The sequence below is a fragment of the Nipponia nippon genome, unplaced genomic scaffold (genome assembly GCF_047370975.1).
Source record: "Nipponia nippon isolate SJK-2023a ecotype South Korea unplaced genomic scaffold, ASM4737097v1 scaffold_4, whole genome shotgun sequence".
NCBI classification, from domain to species: domain Eukaryota; kingdom Metazoa; phylum Chordata; class Aves; order Pelecaniformes; family Threskiornithidae; genus Nipponia; species Nipponia nippon.
Window position 1 is genome coordinate 6,462,513 of NW_028262358.1, and position 16,473 is coordinate 6,478,985.

At 45.4% G+C, this 16,473-nt stretch overlaps 1 protein-coding gene across 2 annotated transcripts in view; it reads left to right on the forward strand.

The window, feature by feature from the left end:
- Positions 1 to 16,473, forward strand: part of SNAP25 (synaptosome associated protein 25) — a 66,620-nt gene continuing 50,147 nt past the window's right edge. The window contains exon 1 of one of the 2 annotated variants that reach the window (XM_087776468.1): positions 1 to 158. The gene's annotated coding sequence lies outside the window, so the exon portion shown is untranslated. The remainder of the gene's footprint in view (positions 159 to 16,473) is intronic. The other variant, XM_087776467.1, reaches the window with a different exon arrangement.

The following is a 16,473-nucleotide window of genomic DNA, read 5'->3' on the forward strand; positions in this document are numbered from 1 at the left end:
ACGTAGGAGCGGACGGCCATCTTTGATGAGGGCACGGCTCCCGGTCCATTGAAGAAGGAGACCCGGGGAGGTCAGCAGCGGCTGTCCTTGCCTCCCAGCTGCGGCACCGACCCATCGACCCCGCAGCCGCGGCCCGGCGTAGCGCTCCGTTAGCCGAGGTAAGGGTGGGAGACCACCGGGGGGACCGGCTGCGCAGGGCGGGGGGGCGGTATTAATGGAAAGGAAATGTAAAAAAAAAGGATATATTTAAAGAGGGACTTGCTCGGCTTTATGTCTCCAGCCTCTGGGCAGGGAGGGGGATGTAATTTCGCCGCCAGCCTCATCGCCGGCTGGAGCAAGGGGAGAGAGCCGGACTCTGCCTCTCCACCGTGCCAGGCTCGCTTGCGGGCGGCAGGAGGCCGGAGGAGAAGGGAAGCCCGGGGGAGATCGGAGGAGAAGGGCGAAACCAACGCCATTCCCCGCCCCGGAGCGGGAAGAAGGGTCTGCGGGCGCTCTGCCCCGGCTCGGCCGGACTGGGGTGCTGCCGCCCCGGGGCACTGCAGCGCCCTTCCCGCGCCGCACCGCGCCGGGCTGCGGCGGCGCTTCAGCACCGCGGACAGCGGGAGCGGGCGGGGACGGCGGGGGTCAGCACCGCGGGCAGCGGCCGGGCCCCTCGGGCCGGGAAAGGCGGGGAGGGCTTCAGCACCGCGGAGAGCGCCCTGCGCGGCCGCGCAGCCCCGCGCGGAGCCCTCCCGCAAGGGCGGCCCCGCCGCGGAGGCGGCCGTGCTGCAGCGCCCTGCGGCTCCGCTCCCCCCCCGCGGGGCTGCCCTCCCCGGCCAGACCCCGCCGTGGCGGGCGGGAAGCGCCTTCCCCCATCGGAAAAGCGGCGGTGCTCGCTCGTTGCAGGACGGGAGCGCAGGCAGAAACCGTTGTGGTTGTAGGGGGTCCGCCGGCAGCTCAGAGGCCAAGAGGGCGAAATTAAAAAAAAAAAAAGAAGAAAAAAAAGGCAAATAGCTTCAGTTCCTGACAGTAATCGGTGTTTAGCACTTTGGGCTCTCTCCCTGCCCCTTCGCGCGTTTGTGTAAGGGAAACGGGGGGGGGTTACGCAATGCCCAGCCCGGGGGTCCCTCCGGGGCCGGGCGGTGCTGGCGGGGGCCAGCGGCAGCCCCCCGGGGCTTCCCCGCGCCCACGGAGGCTCCACGCTCCGGGCCCTCAGCGCCCACCCCTTCGCACCGAGCGGCGGTCGCTGCCCCTCCGGCATCTGCGGGTTCCGGTGCCTCTGTGCGCCCGGGTGCTCCCCAAGCCGTGAGCTGGGGGGGGCTGAGCTCCGTCCTCACCCCCCCTCCCTCCGCGGCCGCGCTGCGGAGCAGTGCGGAGCCCGCTGCCTTATGTAACGCTCTGCCCCGGCTCCCCCGTCCCTGGCCGTCCTCCCCCCATCATCCTTTCCGCTCCCCGGCACCCCAATCTCCCCAGCCTCCTTGGTGCGGCTCGTTGCTGGCCAAGTTGGTAACTTCGCTGCTTTCTGCGGGGCAAATAAACAAGGGGAGAAGGGGGGAATCAGGCTGCGCCTCCAGACACTGCGCTGCGTAGCTGCGTCAAACCAGGGCCGCGGGTTCTGCCAGATTTACGTGCTTGGCTTGAATAATTGCTGCTGGTTTCGTTCCCAGCTGAAATGGGGGGGGAAGGGGGGGCTGGTCTCCGGCGCAGCCCGGGGGTGGCGGAGCAGCCCCACAACCCATACCTGGCTGCTGCCAGCCCCGGCTGCAGCATCCGCAAGGACATGCCTGTCCCACACCCCCCACCCTGTCCTAGCTCTGGGCATGGAACAACTCTGCCATCGACCGTGGCAACAGGAGGACGGTCTGGGTCAGCCATCCCTGCGGGTGGCAAGGGAAGGGATGGGGCCATCTGGGAGATGAGTGCTCCGGGGGGTACAGCTGGGGAAGCAACTCTCTCCTGGGCCCCCCATCTCCTTGCGTGTCCCTGCATCATGGGCAAAGACTCCAGTCTGGGAAAAAGCAGCAGTGGTTTTCCGTTGCTTCTACATAGTGCAGAAGGGGTCAGCCAGGAGGTGACCACTGGAGAGTTTGATACCGAGGATGAGTGCCAAAAAGACAACAGAGGTGACCAAACCAAAGGTGCAAGCAGGCCTGATTCGCAAAAGCAAGAGCTTGAGGCTGCCTCTGAAGTCAAAAGGAGTTGCAGAAAGTCAGCATGTTACGAAAAAAAATGCAGCTAAATAGCAACCCTCAAATAAATACAGCTTAACTTTCTTTCTACAACTAACTAGAAAATTAGAGTGGCATTTCCAAGAGCAGTCAGGACCAGGCTCTGTGTCCATTGAACTCATGGGGGCAGTGAAAGAAAGAACAGCAGAATCCAGTCAGTACCGCACCCTCAAAATACATCTACTGAGACGCAGCTCCAATTTGCAGATTTATTGCACTGGAGGTGGGAGCTGCTTTTCAGGTCAACGGAAAGCTTTTCATTTGTCTCCGTATGTTTTAGGTATGGCAACAAATAGCAAGATTAAAGTGCTAAGGCAAATAAAGCATGGTCTCTACCTAATGCTTGCGCTGCTTTAAATGAGCAAGGTAACGAAACAAAGTACTTTCCTGTCAGTATGAACAACTTCAGCAATTTTCATGCCTATGTGTCACGAGGTTACAGCTTCTGCATATGTAGCAACCCTCGGGGGAAAATGGAAAGTACATGGCACAGTGTAGGGCTCACTTTGTTGATGATTTCTTCTATTAGGAATGTGGGGAAGCCTAGGAAGAGAAGAAACCGGTTTACCTTTGCCTTGGCTTGTCACACAACTACTCTTTTTCTGGTGTTTTTTCCCCAATCTCTGTCATAACTCTTTATAATATAAGCAGAGTACATTCATCTGTACATATTTATACACACGCACACATGTGCATTTCTGAGATTTCTAGGGTTCTAAGCTCGGTAAGACCACAACAAATGCAGACTGACTTTGCAGCCTTCATTGGGAAGAGTGCATTTGTCTGTCTGTGAAGTTTCATCCACCACTACCGATGCAGTCACCTTTGGGCTGGGCAAGTGCCAGGCAATCTGTAACAATAGACGTGTTCAAGCGTTTTAGAGCGTCAAACAGAGAGAAGAATAATGCGTTGCTTGAGAGCTGCAGCAGAGAGCTGTTGCTTGAGGATGCAGATCTCAGGCAGATCACGATTACCTCTAGGAAGCGGGACTTCGGAGCGGGCGCCAGGGCTCACATATCTACGCCTGGGAGTGCTGGATATAGTTTGTCAAGCCCATCAGTTGTCAAAGAGTAGTTTATTTATTTTTAGCTTATTATTTTTGAGCCTTAAATGATATCTTTGCCCTTAGCTTCAAGAAACTCTGGCTTTCTTCCCTACTGACCTTGCAGATTTAGCTTGCTGCATCATATTGCAACGAGAACTCCAAAACACACAAGTTATATTCCTAGTTCTTGTCTATCACCCCTTTGTTACTCCCTCCAGAAATACTTAGATACACACTCCCACCAGCAAAATCTGCCTCTTATCAGATCAGAGTTTTCAATATGCTGTCTCACATCCCACCAAATATTCTAGGACTTTCCTTTCCATCAAGCACAACGACAAGTCAACTTCATTGGCTCAAAATGTTTTTTTTCCTGCTTTATGATGGCCCTATGGCTGACGTTGTGAGACTCAAAAGTGGATTTGAATGGCCTAGAGGAAGCATTTGAACCACTTGCCCTGTTACTTTAGAAGGAAATTTAGCTTTGCCTTTACATCTTTCGTTGTGTTCACTTGTTATTTCCTCATCACTTACCTCATCTTCACGCTCACCTACAATCCTCTTTTGACTACTGCTGAAGAGTACCCTGATGAAAGAAACACAGACTTGGGCAAAGCATTAGGACCCTCATGCGAAGGGAGATGAGCGCAGAATTCCCATTTTGATTATTCCAAGGATCCTAATCCAAAGTCAGTTGAAATCAAGGAAAATACTTCCACTAGTGAGGTAGACATTGCATCAGGCTCTGAATGAGCTCACCAGTCAGGCTATGTGCTGCTAGAGGTGAATGCAGGGTATGGAAAGCTTTCCATTCCCAGCAACGGGTGCATGTTGATCAGCCCTGCAGTCCAAGAGGAAACCCTGCACATCATTTTGTGGGACTTGTAACAAAGAGAACACTTAGCAGTTTAGGCTTCTCGAAGGGCAACAAGTGCTGCCTACATGTCCCCTCTGAAATACACTGGCACACTGTAATTCTAAAGAGAATTCAATCATTGCATTATAACCTCTATCTTTTTTTTTTTATTATTTTAATAATGAGAGATGTGGTATCTTATCTTACCCACTGGAGAAAGCTGAATTCTAATACAAGCACAGGGAGGAGAAGAAGGAAATACTAAGTAATTAATCATGGCTGTTCCTGGCCTTTGAAAGCTGAAAGTTAATGCTGACCAACCTGTGTTTTTTCTGGCTATTTAAAAGAAAAAGATTTTTTAATAATTTTTTTTTTAGGGCTAACAATGCTCCATTTTGCTTTTTAAATGGGATTTAGCTTATTATTGGGCCACATTGCCAACTGGTGTGAATTAGCATAACTGAGTGCTGTCCTATGCTACAGGCTGATGAGCTCCTGAGCTGGGGTTCATCATTCATCTTTTAAAACAGAAACGTCCCTGTCCCCCCCTTATTTTTCACCAGCCTGGTTTCATTGCTGCAGATTCTCACAGACAAGGTTCACGCAGTTAGTCTGCCTCAGAAATGGTGACAGTAAGCAATGATGAAGCAGTGGAGGAGGAATACTGCACGTTATGGCTGTATTTCAGGTTGGGTTCTGCTGCACTCTGCTGGTACATAACACCAGCAGAACTTTTTATATGGTGTAAAACCCAAGACACAGCTGAGTTTTTCCTAGAGGCACATTTGTGTGCAGAAAAAGGCACAACTGCATAAATGGATGTGGAAGAAAATGAACCCTGCGCTTCCAGGCGCAGTTTGGTTTCACAGGCTGCACTTCCTAGGTGTAGCCATTCATTTTTCTTCCAAATTGGGAAGCAGCGGAAAGTTTTCCTGCATTCCAATAAACACACAGGAAAATTATGCTTCTTCCACCAAGTTTTTTATGATAATATTATCAATATTTGACTACTCAGACATATTATTGGTAGAGTAGAAGTATAAAAGAACAAAGGCGAAGTCAAGTCTCACTGTACACATTTCTAAAACAGAAAGAGGGGAACTGTTCTTACACATTTTTACTATAATTATAGTTTTCCTTGTGCTTTTAATATGACAGTGTTATTGTGCCAGAGTTTACTGGTAGAATCCATGAGCAAAATTACAGTTATCATAGCTTGTGTCAGTGCTAACAACTAAAATTTATATCCTAGACATTACAAAAGGATGCTTCATGTAGGTGATTTTTGAAATTAATGCAAGATTTGCTATTTCTTACTCAAAACCTATACCAATTAACAGGGAGGTGCACAAGCAAAGGCACTGCAGAGTGCTTGGTAGGGCACGTTTGTAATTTTACACTGACCGCTTCCATCTCCCACATTTTCTCAGTAGCATACCCTTACTAAAAATCCCAGGCAGCAAATCTCCAAAGGCTTTCACAGTCACTAGCCTGTCAAAGAGACTAGAAGACTACGGTGGAGTGGGTTGAAAACTAAAGGCTCCGATCACATCACAGCTATGGTGTTTGTCATGATGTGTTTATTTGTTATAATTACTCTCCACCCGAAGGAGAGGAATTCTGTTTCTAGGTTGCAATACAGTTGTACTAGAAGAAGTACTTTTTTTTGTTTGTTTGTTTCATATCAACCAGTTATTTGGAAGATGTGACAACTGTTCCTTTGATTCCTTCCCCTCTCCTGGAAATTATAGCTCACAGTGGAACTGTGCAGATGCCAGTTCATTGATCTGCCCTACAGAGGTAAATATATTTCCTCCAGCTACTCTAAAAAATGTCACGAAACAGAAGTATACTTCTTCAGAAGAGCTGATCTGTCAAAATAGTGTTACCATTCACTGATTTTTTTTAAACAGGGACAGAAGTCTTCAATGCATATTTAAGCATCTTTTAAAAGAAAAGGTACTAAAATTAGCTTCACCATGCTTTGGATGCAAATTAAAGTTTTCTTTCTCCCCTCTGCGTTAGTATTTTTTGGTTCAGTCTAGTCCTCATTCACATCCTTAGACACCTCACCATTTACCTAAAAAGGATTTAGACAAGTTTGCGTTTCTGTAGGCATCGGGAAATTGCTGTTTGATTCAGCCCGGCGCTGCTCCTGCCTTGTACGCCTCTGCACCGTGTACGCACACATGGACACACACCTCTCTGAGCTCAGGGTTGCCTTTGCTGAACAGCGCTGACCCCGTAGGTGACTGACATTGTTAGGAGAGAAATTTCTGTTCTCTATTTATTAAGCACAGACATCTCTTAGGAATAATTTGTTCTTGAAGAAAGCTGTAAGAAAGCTATTGCAATTTATTTGCCTAGAGATGTTCAGTAACAGTCAGTTTAGCTTCAGATATTGTGGTTTAGTGATTAAAGCACAGGGGCTGCACCCAGAATATCTGGATTCTGGTGCAAATATCACACACTAAATAAATGTAATCTCTGACAAGAGCCTCAATTACCTCCATCTGTAGAAGAAAGAATTGAGACTAAAACAACTTTTATTTTGCATTCCTCAGCTTCAGGTGCAAGACAAGTATGCCATACTTTCGGAAAGATACTTTTATGTATATTAGGGCATAGCAATCTCCACTGCCTGGGGTTGGTGACCTAAAAATGGATACCCCTAAAATGCAACATCATCCCAACACAGGTGATTATCATTTACTTGGCATTCAAGGAGTGTTACACATGACTGTCCCCTTCAGGTCTGTAAAAGGCTTGGCTGGAAGGTGCCATATAAACCCAGATTATTAATATTGCATTCATGATAGCAAGAGAAGAAAGCAAACTCGGACCAGAAGGTAGAAGACATGTTCATGCATTTGATCGTGCTCTCATGGCCAGCCATAACACAAGACAAGGAGTTTGCCAGAGCCGTGCGTTTTGCCAGAGCTGCCTTAAGCTGCAGGGGGACAGTGGGACTGACCCCTCTCTCTTCAACAGCACCAGTTGCAAACCGATAACATGACAGCTGAATATACAACCCGGATACGTTTTGTGAATATTTGAGTATTTCAGCCAAACATTTGCTTTTCCGGAGAGTATTCACCTAAGTGACACTCAAGTATGTGAAAAGCCCTCAAGAAACAAACTAAGGTATGCGAACCCAATTAAATTGGAATTCACTGCTGACTTCTAACAGCCGTTCTCCCCAGAGAAGCATTTGTTTTATTTGCTCAGCTGTATGGAGACATGTATTGGTTGCCTAGCCTTTTGAAGGCTTTCCTACAGGTTTTTTTGCCATTAAAAACATGTTCTTGGGATATGGCACCCGTTTTTGCAACTCCTGAAAATATATGTCTTTTATTATACCAACAAGAGGAGCAAGAGACAGGAAGGCCAACAGCAGCAAAGGGTTTTAAGATGGTGCTTGATGAATTCATGAAGGGGATTATATGAGCTGTTGGTGGCCACAAGAGACTAGACTTGATAAGGCAGCAAGTCCCTTCAAGTCTGATTTTCCTAAGAGGTTTTTTCTTATTTAAAAAAAGAAAAGAGAGGAAGGAGAAAAAAAAAAAGGCCTGGATGGCTCTCTGCTGTGGTGGAGGCCTGTCAGTTTAGTTCATTTTAGAGATGAGCACATCAAGAAAGAGACAGTGGAAAAAACCCTCAAGGCACCAGGAATACACTAAGTATAATTGAAAATGCTCTAGACCACTTTTGTAACGCAACAGTAGGGCCATCTGCATACCTCACATTTTCAATATTAGTAAGGCATTTTTAAATCATTGCATCATCTAGTTCCTTTTTTCTTAATTAACTGTTCTAAATGGTACAATATTGCTGCTCCTGGAGCAACTTTTAGGCTCTGAAGATCATTTTCTAAGCCTGGTAAACAAGAACCTGTGTGTATTTCTAACAGGTTGACAAATAAGAATGGAACAGAGCGGCAGACATCACAAAAATGGTGTTAGCTACTGTGGTACCCCAAGGAGCGTGGTACCTAACAGCCCCGTTCGGGACTCGGTGTGCTGGTATGGACAGAGAAGGCATTACATGGCATGGGCTACCCAGAACACAAAGGGACAAAGCGAGAAAGAGTAGGAAGACAGCAACACAATGCAGGTGGAGACGAAGAGCTAACTCTTAGCTCCTGGCTACATAAGCACTCTCAGCTACGTGGACCACAGTGCTTCCCTCTCCTTTGGCTGGTTCATTGAGTAAGAGGCCAGAAGAGGTTACCCATCAGTGAGCTGAACCCCCTATAAAACAGAACATCCCACGGGCTATAGGGCTTCTCCGGATTAACTGCTTCTCCAGCAGTACAATTATCCAGTCTTGATTTCAAAAATTGCCCATGGTGGAGAACATGACAATATATGGTTTTTAATTGAACAGTGAAATCCAATAAATTTTTCATTGTGGATGCAACCATTTATCTGCAAAGTTATTAAACTGTTACTTAGATTGATGAGCAGCTCTGCTGCTGTCCTACTGTGATTTTCCCATGATTACTCCTATTCCTTTGTAGAGAAACACTTGCTTTCCTCTTTAACATTCATATTCTTGAGAGATCCATTCTTTCCCAATCAGGATCATTATATTTCTGTCCCTTCCTTGCCCCCAGAAAGCCTTTTCTTGCCCTTAGGAGATTACTCACAAAGCTTTTAAAAGATTCCCCAGCCTGGCAGGTGAAGAGATAAGACATGCTGGAGATTAGACCTTCAAGCACAGAATGTGAGACTCCAGAGCTGTTTACGGATTTCAGTTTCTTTACCTTCTTTTTGTGGTCTAGCCTGTTTTTATGGTGACATTTCCAAGAAATGTGTTGTACACTCAGCTGTTCTCCAGACAAAGAGCTCTTCCATTCATGCCTGCAGCCAGAATCTATTTCTCAAAACAATCTAGTTCCCGTATAAAGTCAGAGACCCTTCAAAATTTAACCAGGCTTTCCATTATTGTCAAACATGGTAGGCCAAATCCTGGGCTTAGAAGAGTTACTTGTATCTTAACCAAATAATGATCCACTGTACCAATAAGGCTGCAGAAGAGGACAAGAGAATAAAAAAGAGAAGAAGATAACTAGGGGAATGAAAAAACAAAAAACCAAAAAAAACCCCCCAAACCAAACACAAAACCAGACAAAAGCCAGGCAGACTAAAATAGGAGAAAGGGCAAGATGCACTTTTTGATTAATTCTCTTTCTTGCTGTTCTTTCCCTATCAGTGCACCAGTGATAATTACCTAGACTTAAAAAGTAAACTTCAATACTCAAGTTGTTGGTAGGAGCATCTTAAAAGTACCCTGAAGTGTTAGGTTATAAAACATACTCGCTCCTAGTGTCCAGTCTGCATCCCTTTAGCAGACACAACCTTCTGTTCAACCTTTGCATTTTAAAATGCAGAGGGGGCGCAGAGGTGCACCCTTACTCCTGTTCTCACGAAGAGTTTGGATTAGTCTAACTTATTCTTTCACTAAGAGAAGAAAACCTATAGCAGTTGGTGGGCACAGACCCTAAAGGACAGCTTTGCAAACCACTGCTGCAGACTGAGAAAGAGAAGCTCTGACCAGAAGGCAGCACACCTCAAGCTCACACTCCACTGTTTGCCTTTACCTTAAACTTTTCTGCTGGCTGCTTTCTTCAAGTGCCAATCTTTCTGGCACCAAATCTCTTAGCAAGGAAGCCAGGACCGTGACAGAGCAAAGCCACCTTAGCTGCTTAATAACCCCAAGTCTGACTGATTTTTGAGTCAAGCTCCCTGCACTGACAGCTGCGGGAAAAGATGGGGAGGGGAAAGACCTGGCTGCGGGGTGTCCTCCTCTTCCTCCTCTGTCCTGCTGCCAGACAGAGGAAGAGCAGACCCTAAGGAGGGAAGCAGAGGGATGGCATTCACATGCAGGCCTACAACTTGGCATGACATCTAGGGGCAGCACAGACACATCACAAGATTGTTTTGTGCAGTCAATACATGTTCTTCATGTATTCAAGCTATGCTACTCTTAAGAGTTGCAGCGAGTTAATAAAAAAGGAGGAAATTATGAACCAGCCCATGCTAGAAAAGGGGGAAATAAGAACCAGCCAGAGTTTAGCCACAGTGAGGCCGTATAGATGCACATATAGACACCAAGACACCAGGGTGGCAGTATTTGTGAGAACTGTTCCCCAGTAGTTAGTGCTTCAGAGACAAATAGCTGAGCAAAACATTAATGACTGCTATCTACTCACTGCGGTATTTGAGACACGCACTTGCTCTGCAGCACTTACATTGAAAATAAAAGCCAAACAGTGTTTGTGATACCACAAGGTAGAGCCCAGACTTTTTTTCTTTTAGCTAGAAAGCCTAAAAAAGGCACTTTTTTCAAGTGTGTTAGAAATAGAAGCCTATTTTAGAAGAGACATGAAGTTATCAGTGCAAATTAATAGCGCCAGATGGGGGGTTAAATTACTGCCTCACAGCTGAAGACATGAGACAGAATGAAAGTGGTAGACTATAAAAAGGGTATCACCAGAAGTGATGAGATCCCACTGCGAGGTGGGATTTGCGAACACCGCACTTGTGCTTGTAAGCAGTTGCTCAGATGAATGGTTTTATGGGCCAGAGTGAGGGAGAGAAAGGAAAAAGTCACAGTCATTTTGAAGATGATGTCTCATCATTTCCTGCTTTGCTCAGGACAAGCTGTCCAGCAGCACAAGCTACAATTAAATATCATAGAGTATTATATCAGCCAGTCTCCTGGGCTGGCACGCAGCCGCCAGGACAGGGGAGCTCGCCAGAGCAGTCAAATAAATGTGGCTGTGTATTGGGTTTGCATGGCAAAGTTTTGGTACCAGGGGGGCTACAGGGGTGGCTTCTGTGAGAAGCTGCTAGATGCTTCCCCTATGTCCGATAGAGCCAATGCCAGCTAGCTCCAAGGCGGACCCGTTGCTGGCCAAGGCTGAGCCCATCAGCGATGGTGGTAGCGCCCCTGGGATAATGTATTCAAGAAGGGGAAAAAAAACCCTGGGCAACTGCAGCTGGGAGAGAGGAGTGAGAATATGTGAGAGAAACAGCCCTGCAGACACCAAGGTCAGTGAAGAAGGAGGGGGAGGATGTGCTCCAGGTGCCAGAGCAGAGATTCCCCTGCAGCCCATGGTGAAGACCATGGTGAGGCAGGCTGTGCCCCTGCAGCCCATGGAGGTTAATGGTGGAGCAGATATCCCCCTGCAGCCCCTGGAGGACCCCACGCCAGAGCAGGGGGATGCCCAAAGGAGGCTGTGACCCTGTGGGAAGCCTGCGCTGGAGCAGGCTCCTGGCAGGACCTGTGGACCCGTGGAGAGAGGAGCCCACGCTGGAGCAGGTTTGCTGGCAGGACTTGTGACCCCGTGCAGGACCCACGCTGGAGCAGTCTGCTTCTGAAGGACTGCACACATGGAAGGGACCCACACTGGAGCAGTTTGTGAAGAACTGCAGCCTGTGGGAAGGACTCACATTGGAGAAGTTGGTGGAGGACTGTCTCCCATGGGAGGGACCCCATGCTGGAGCAGGGGAAGAGTGTGAGGAGTCCTCCCACTGAGGAGGAAGGAGTGGCACAGACAACGTGTGATGAACTGACCGCAACCCCCATTCCCCGTCCCCCTGCGCCACTGGCGGGGAGGAAGTAGAGAATTTGGGAGTGAAGTTAAGCTTGGGAAGAAGGGAGGGGTGGGGGGAAGGTGTTTTAAGATTTAGTTTTTATTTCTCATAACCCTAGCCTGTTTTGACTGGTAATAAACTAAACTAATTTCTCCAAGTCGAGTCTGTTTTGCCTGTGATGGTAATTGGTGAGTGATCTCTCCCAGTCCTTATCTTGACCCACGAGCCTTTCATTATATTTTCTCTCCCGTGTCCAGCTGAGGAGGGGAGTGATACAGCGGCTTTGGTGGGCACCTGGCGTCCAGCCAGGGTCAGCCCACCACAGGCTGTTGAGCTGGGACAGCATTAACTGGGTCGGCTTCCAGAGCAACAGGGAGCTTCGTCAGAAAAAATCGAGGTTTAAGGGTGTTGCTACTGAAAAAATGGCAGTTCTTACATTAAGAAAGCAATTCTTTAATATAGGTATTTCTCAAAACATTTCCGTTATTTTTCACTTGGGTAGGAAAAATGTTTCTTCCTATCTCATCCCTGCTTTCAGTAGGTAAAGAGAAAGTAAAAAACCACTTTCACTAGTTATGAATAGGGCAAGGAAAAAAATGAGGAAGGATTATAGAAAAATGGTCAAATACCAAGTCCTCAGCAAAACTGGGACATCCCAAAACAAAAAGTAAGAACATTTCTGCAAAGTCTTTTAGACCAGCACTTGGACTAGGGGTGTCCCGACCCATAAAGGCCTATAGGTATGTGCCAGAAACACTTGTGCAGACTGTTAGCAACAGGATGGCTAAGAACCTGCCATGGGCATGTCCTACCAGCCAGAGATAGCCCTTCTCCAGCTGACATACCATGCCAGTAATAAGACATCCTACAGAGCTGAAATAGCCAGAAGAACAGATACAAGAAAAGCAAGTTGTTTCTGTGGCAGGATGCTTCCTATTTCAACTGAGTATTTAGTCCTCGATGCTTAGCTGGGGTGAATCAGTACAGCACCATTACAGTCAGAAGAGCAAACCTGATCGGCACCATGTGAAGATTCTAACAACAACTGACTTAAAAACACACTTTAAGAGGAAGATTAAGGTCTTCTTGGCAGTAATTATGCACTTTTTAACTCTCTGGACACAATAACAAAGGTGCCTATTCAAAAGGCAAACGTCTTAAGTGCAAACACTTTAATAATGCATAGCTGCATTACGTAGAAGACAAGCTGTGCAGCTGCTCCTCCTTTCCAAGGGAAGCGCAGCGTGCAACTGGAGCGCACAGTGCAGGACAGAGGCTCAGGAAGCACTGAATGCCATTGCTCACGTACCTGAAGACAACACGGGCTGCACTTGTGGTCTTCTGCACGCCACAAAGAACCAACAGCACAACCCCTGCCTAAATCTCAGAGTTAATAATAATTTAATTCACTGACTGAGAAACGAGGCAGACAGTTACATATATACAAACATACAGTCATTTATACAAGGCAGGAACATAGCCTATTCTATAAAACCCTTTATCAGTTGAGCGTAATAGGAATTTTGCTATGAATCATCATATGTCTAAAGGAGAACTTGGTCAAGTCCTGTCTCCATCATGGCAGAGCAGAACTGCCTCACCTCTACTGAATCAGTTTTTCAAGTCCAAAGCAGAGGCAAGGCTGAGAAAAGTGGCTCATCAGCACCTCAGTAATCACATGGGTGAGATACTTCCAAGGTATGACTCAGTTGAAGAAGCAAGAGAACAATTTGCAGCAAAACAATTATATAGTGAAATCCCCATAATTTTTCTGTGTTTTGGGAATGCTCACCACAAATTTTGATTTGTCTTGACTTCCTCTTCATTCAAAGTTATTTGATTAATCTTTTCTGAGAAAATAATTTCTAGATCTTCAGACTGCTCATTGCACACATTTGAAGGTCCACCTATGCTGTATTCTTTCCATTTGGTACAGAGGGCTCTCTGCTCCCTTACTGAGTGTGCAAGGGCTACAGATGTGGGTGGAGTGAAAAGCTTGTGTTTCAAATCCAGAATTTGCTCTCTATGAATATTCTTAATTAAACAGTTCAAAAAGCGATGCTTTGGCAAGCATTAGTTCCAGTAATATTATCCACAAGATTTTTGACATGAATCTTAACAGAGGCATGTGAAATAATATTAATTTGAGGCACCAGGAGGATGCTATTGAAAATGCAGAATTGCAGCTGGATGTATGTTGTTCACATTTCCTCAGCTGAGCTATCATGTTCACCTCTGCAGAGATAGCAACTGTCACTAGCAACAGTCACAAGAGATGCAGCCCCCAGAGAACCACATTGAGCACAGAAGAATATCTAGGACAGTGATTTAGCTTGTCTGGATTATAACGTTCCTCGTAGATGCTTTAACATTGTTAAAAGGCCTCCTAAAGGAAGATGACAGGCTGTTCAGGTCTGCCATGAGCAAAACAGAGGAACAAATAGCAATTGCAGGAAGCCCAATACAGTATGATACAGTTACACAAAAAATTCTAAGCAAGTTGATGGGAATGCTGGAACAAGAGCATTCAACCTGAATTTTAGAAAATCCCTTTCTCTGCTGCCATATGTTGTAACACGGGGAAGAGCCACAAAACTGGCTTTGAAACTGTGAGGTGTACAAAGTTTTTGTTGCTTGGGTGACAGTCTCATTTTCATGAACTCACGCCCAGTGGTCACTCTGAGGTGGGACACAGCACACAAGATGCATGAGATGAAAAAAGTGTACATCTCAAGCCGGAGGTGGATTACTTTGCCCTGAGATAGAGACATCCACTATTTAAAAGTTCTTAACAGACGTGCCAGGACCCATCTATCTTCAAAGGGAGAGAAGATGTGTGCATGTGGAGTTGTAAGGGTCAGCAGCAATCTGGAAATCTTTGAGCAAATTACACACGCTGCAGGACTGCCAAATACAGATGGACCAACGGGAAATGTCCAGATGTAACTGCAGATGTCATAGGAAATTAAGCCATTCACTTGTGCTTGTGATTCAAGAAATTCCATTTCTAGGTCAAACGACAACTTAGTTTGCCATTACTGCAAACACCTCTGACTTTTCTTGAAGTTTTCTGCCTAGAACTCATAAAAAAGCAAAGGACAAGTACCATTTTTATGGGAAGCACATTGTAAAACCACGTGAAGAATTAAGTTCATAGAGGTTAACAATGAACTAAGGAAGTAAGTTGTTAAAGGATGAGGTTCTCTAGTACTCAATAAAAAAAGATAAATTGAAGAAGAGAGTTGCAACTATTTGTTGTCACTGTGAAAACCAATATTGCCAGTTTCATGTCTGTAAAAATGTAAATATTTGTTCTAGTAGATACAATTATTATTGTTTGTGATGAATTAGATTTTTGAGTAAACTACCAGCAAAGTTTATTCATCTATACTGTTGCTCTGTCCTGTCAAATTATATCTTGGTGTAGGTATTAACTAGGGGTCACTGAAAGACAGGTTGTTTGCTTAATAAATCAGATCAGCAAAGAATATAGAACCTTTGTTTAATCAATGCTGTTGAAATTAATTTATTTCAGAATTCAACCACCTGACTCTGTATAAATGTCTCCATTACTGTTTAAACTATTTAATATTTCTCACATGAGGACATTTCAATTACATCGTAAAATCTGAAAGCTCAGAATGTGAAATATTGGGGGAAATTCAGTATTTTAAATAAGAAATTTTATCCATTTTCTACCTAGTCCAATACCAAAGAGAACAGTACTTCCCTGCAGAAGTAACATAACCTATTGCATTGATTTTAGCAGCTGGTTAACCAGCATGGGTACAGAATGTGTGATAAGGTAGTCAGATCCCTAGGCAGTGAAAATGGATCTTTGATTTGCTAGCAGAAAGAAAAGGAATGATTTTTGTCAAAGCTTTGAAAAGGATAAGAGTAATTTTTAGAAATAAATATTTGCACTTTTTTTCATTTCCTGAAAAGCTTGCATTTATGTAAGAAATGAAGAGTTTTAATCTTCTTAGTAAGCTTTTTGATCATTATTTGATTAGTTTATAAAATCAGTATATTGCACATTTCTAATGAAATAGCAAACTTTTTTCTGTTTCTTTGCTTGCTTCTGTCTATGTGTCTGACATGAGTCTAGTTTAACTCCTGCCAAAGAGTCTATACTGATGAACGACATTTGTACTGTTGTTTAGTCCAAAACCCCCTAAAGCATTTAGACTGATTATAGACTTTAGAGCCAAGAAATACTGACATACAATCAGAATTGGAGAGTAAAGGGGACAAAGTTTTGTTGCTTGTGCTTTGGAGATGTTAAAAAAGCTTTTCTAGCCTCATAACTTTGGCGACAGAAATGTAGTGAAAGTGGGAAATGTTTACATCTCATTTTTGGATGAGATGAAGCAGATGAAGATTGATTGGGCTTCCCAAGGCTGAGCCATTCCTGGAGACGGTGCATCAGATGTCTGGGATAATATGGAAGCTGTGGTTGGCAGCCTCTAATGCAGGTTCCTGTCTCTTCTGGAAATAGCATTAAGCATAAAATGTATGGCCTTGAAAATTATATTATCTGGGATAGCAAATGCTGTGCCATGTTTCAGAAAGAAGCATCTTTTTAAAAAAAAAAAAATAGCTGGAGAAATCATATTTTACTACTGGTGTCCTACTGAATTCTGTACTTTACTTGTATCACAGCATACACTTGTAATTCATCCCTTATGGTGCCTTCTGGGCGTCTGCTCAAGCCTTAGGCTCTCCTGGGACACAAGCACCCACCACAACAGCTGGAAAAGCTTA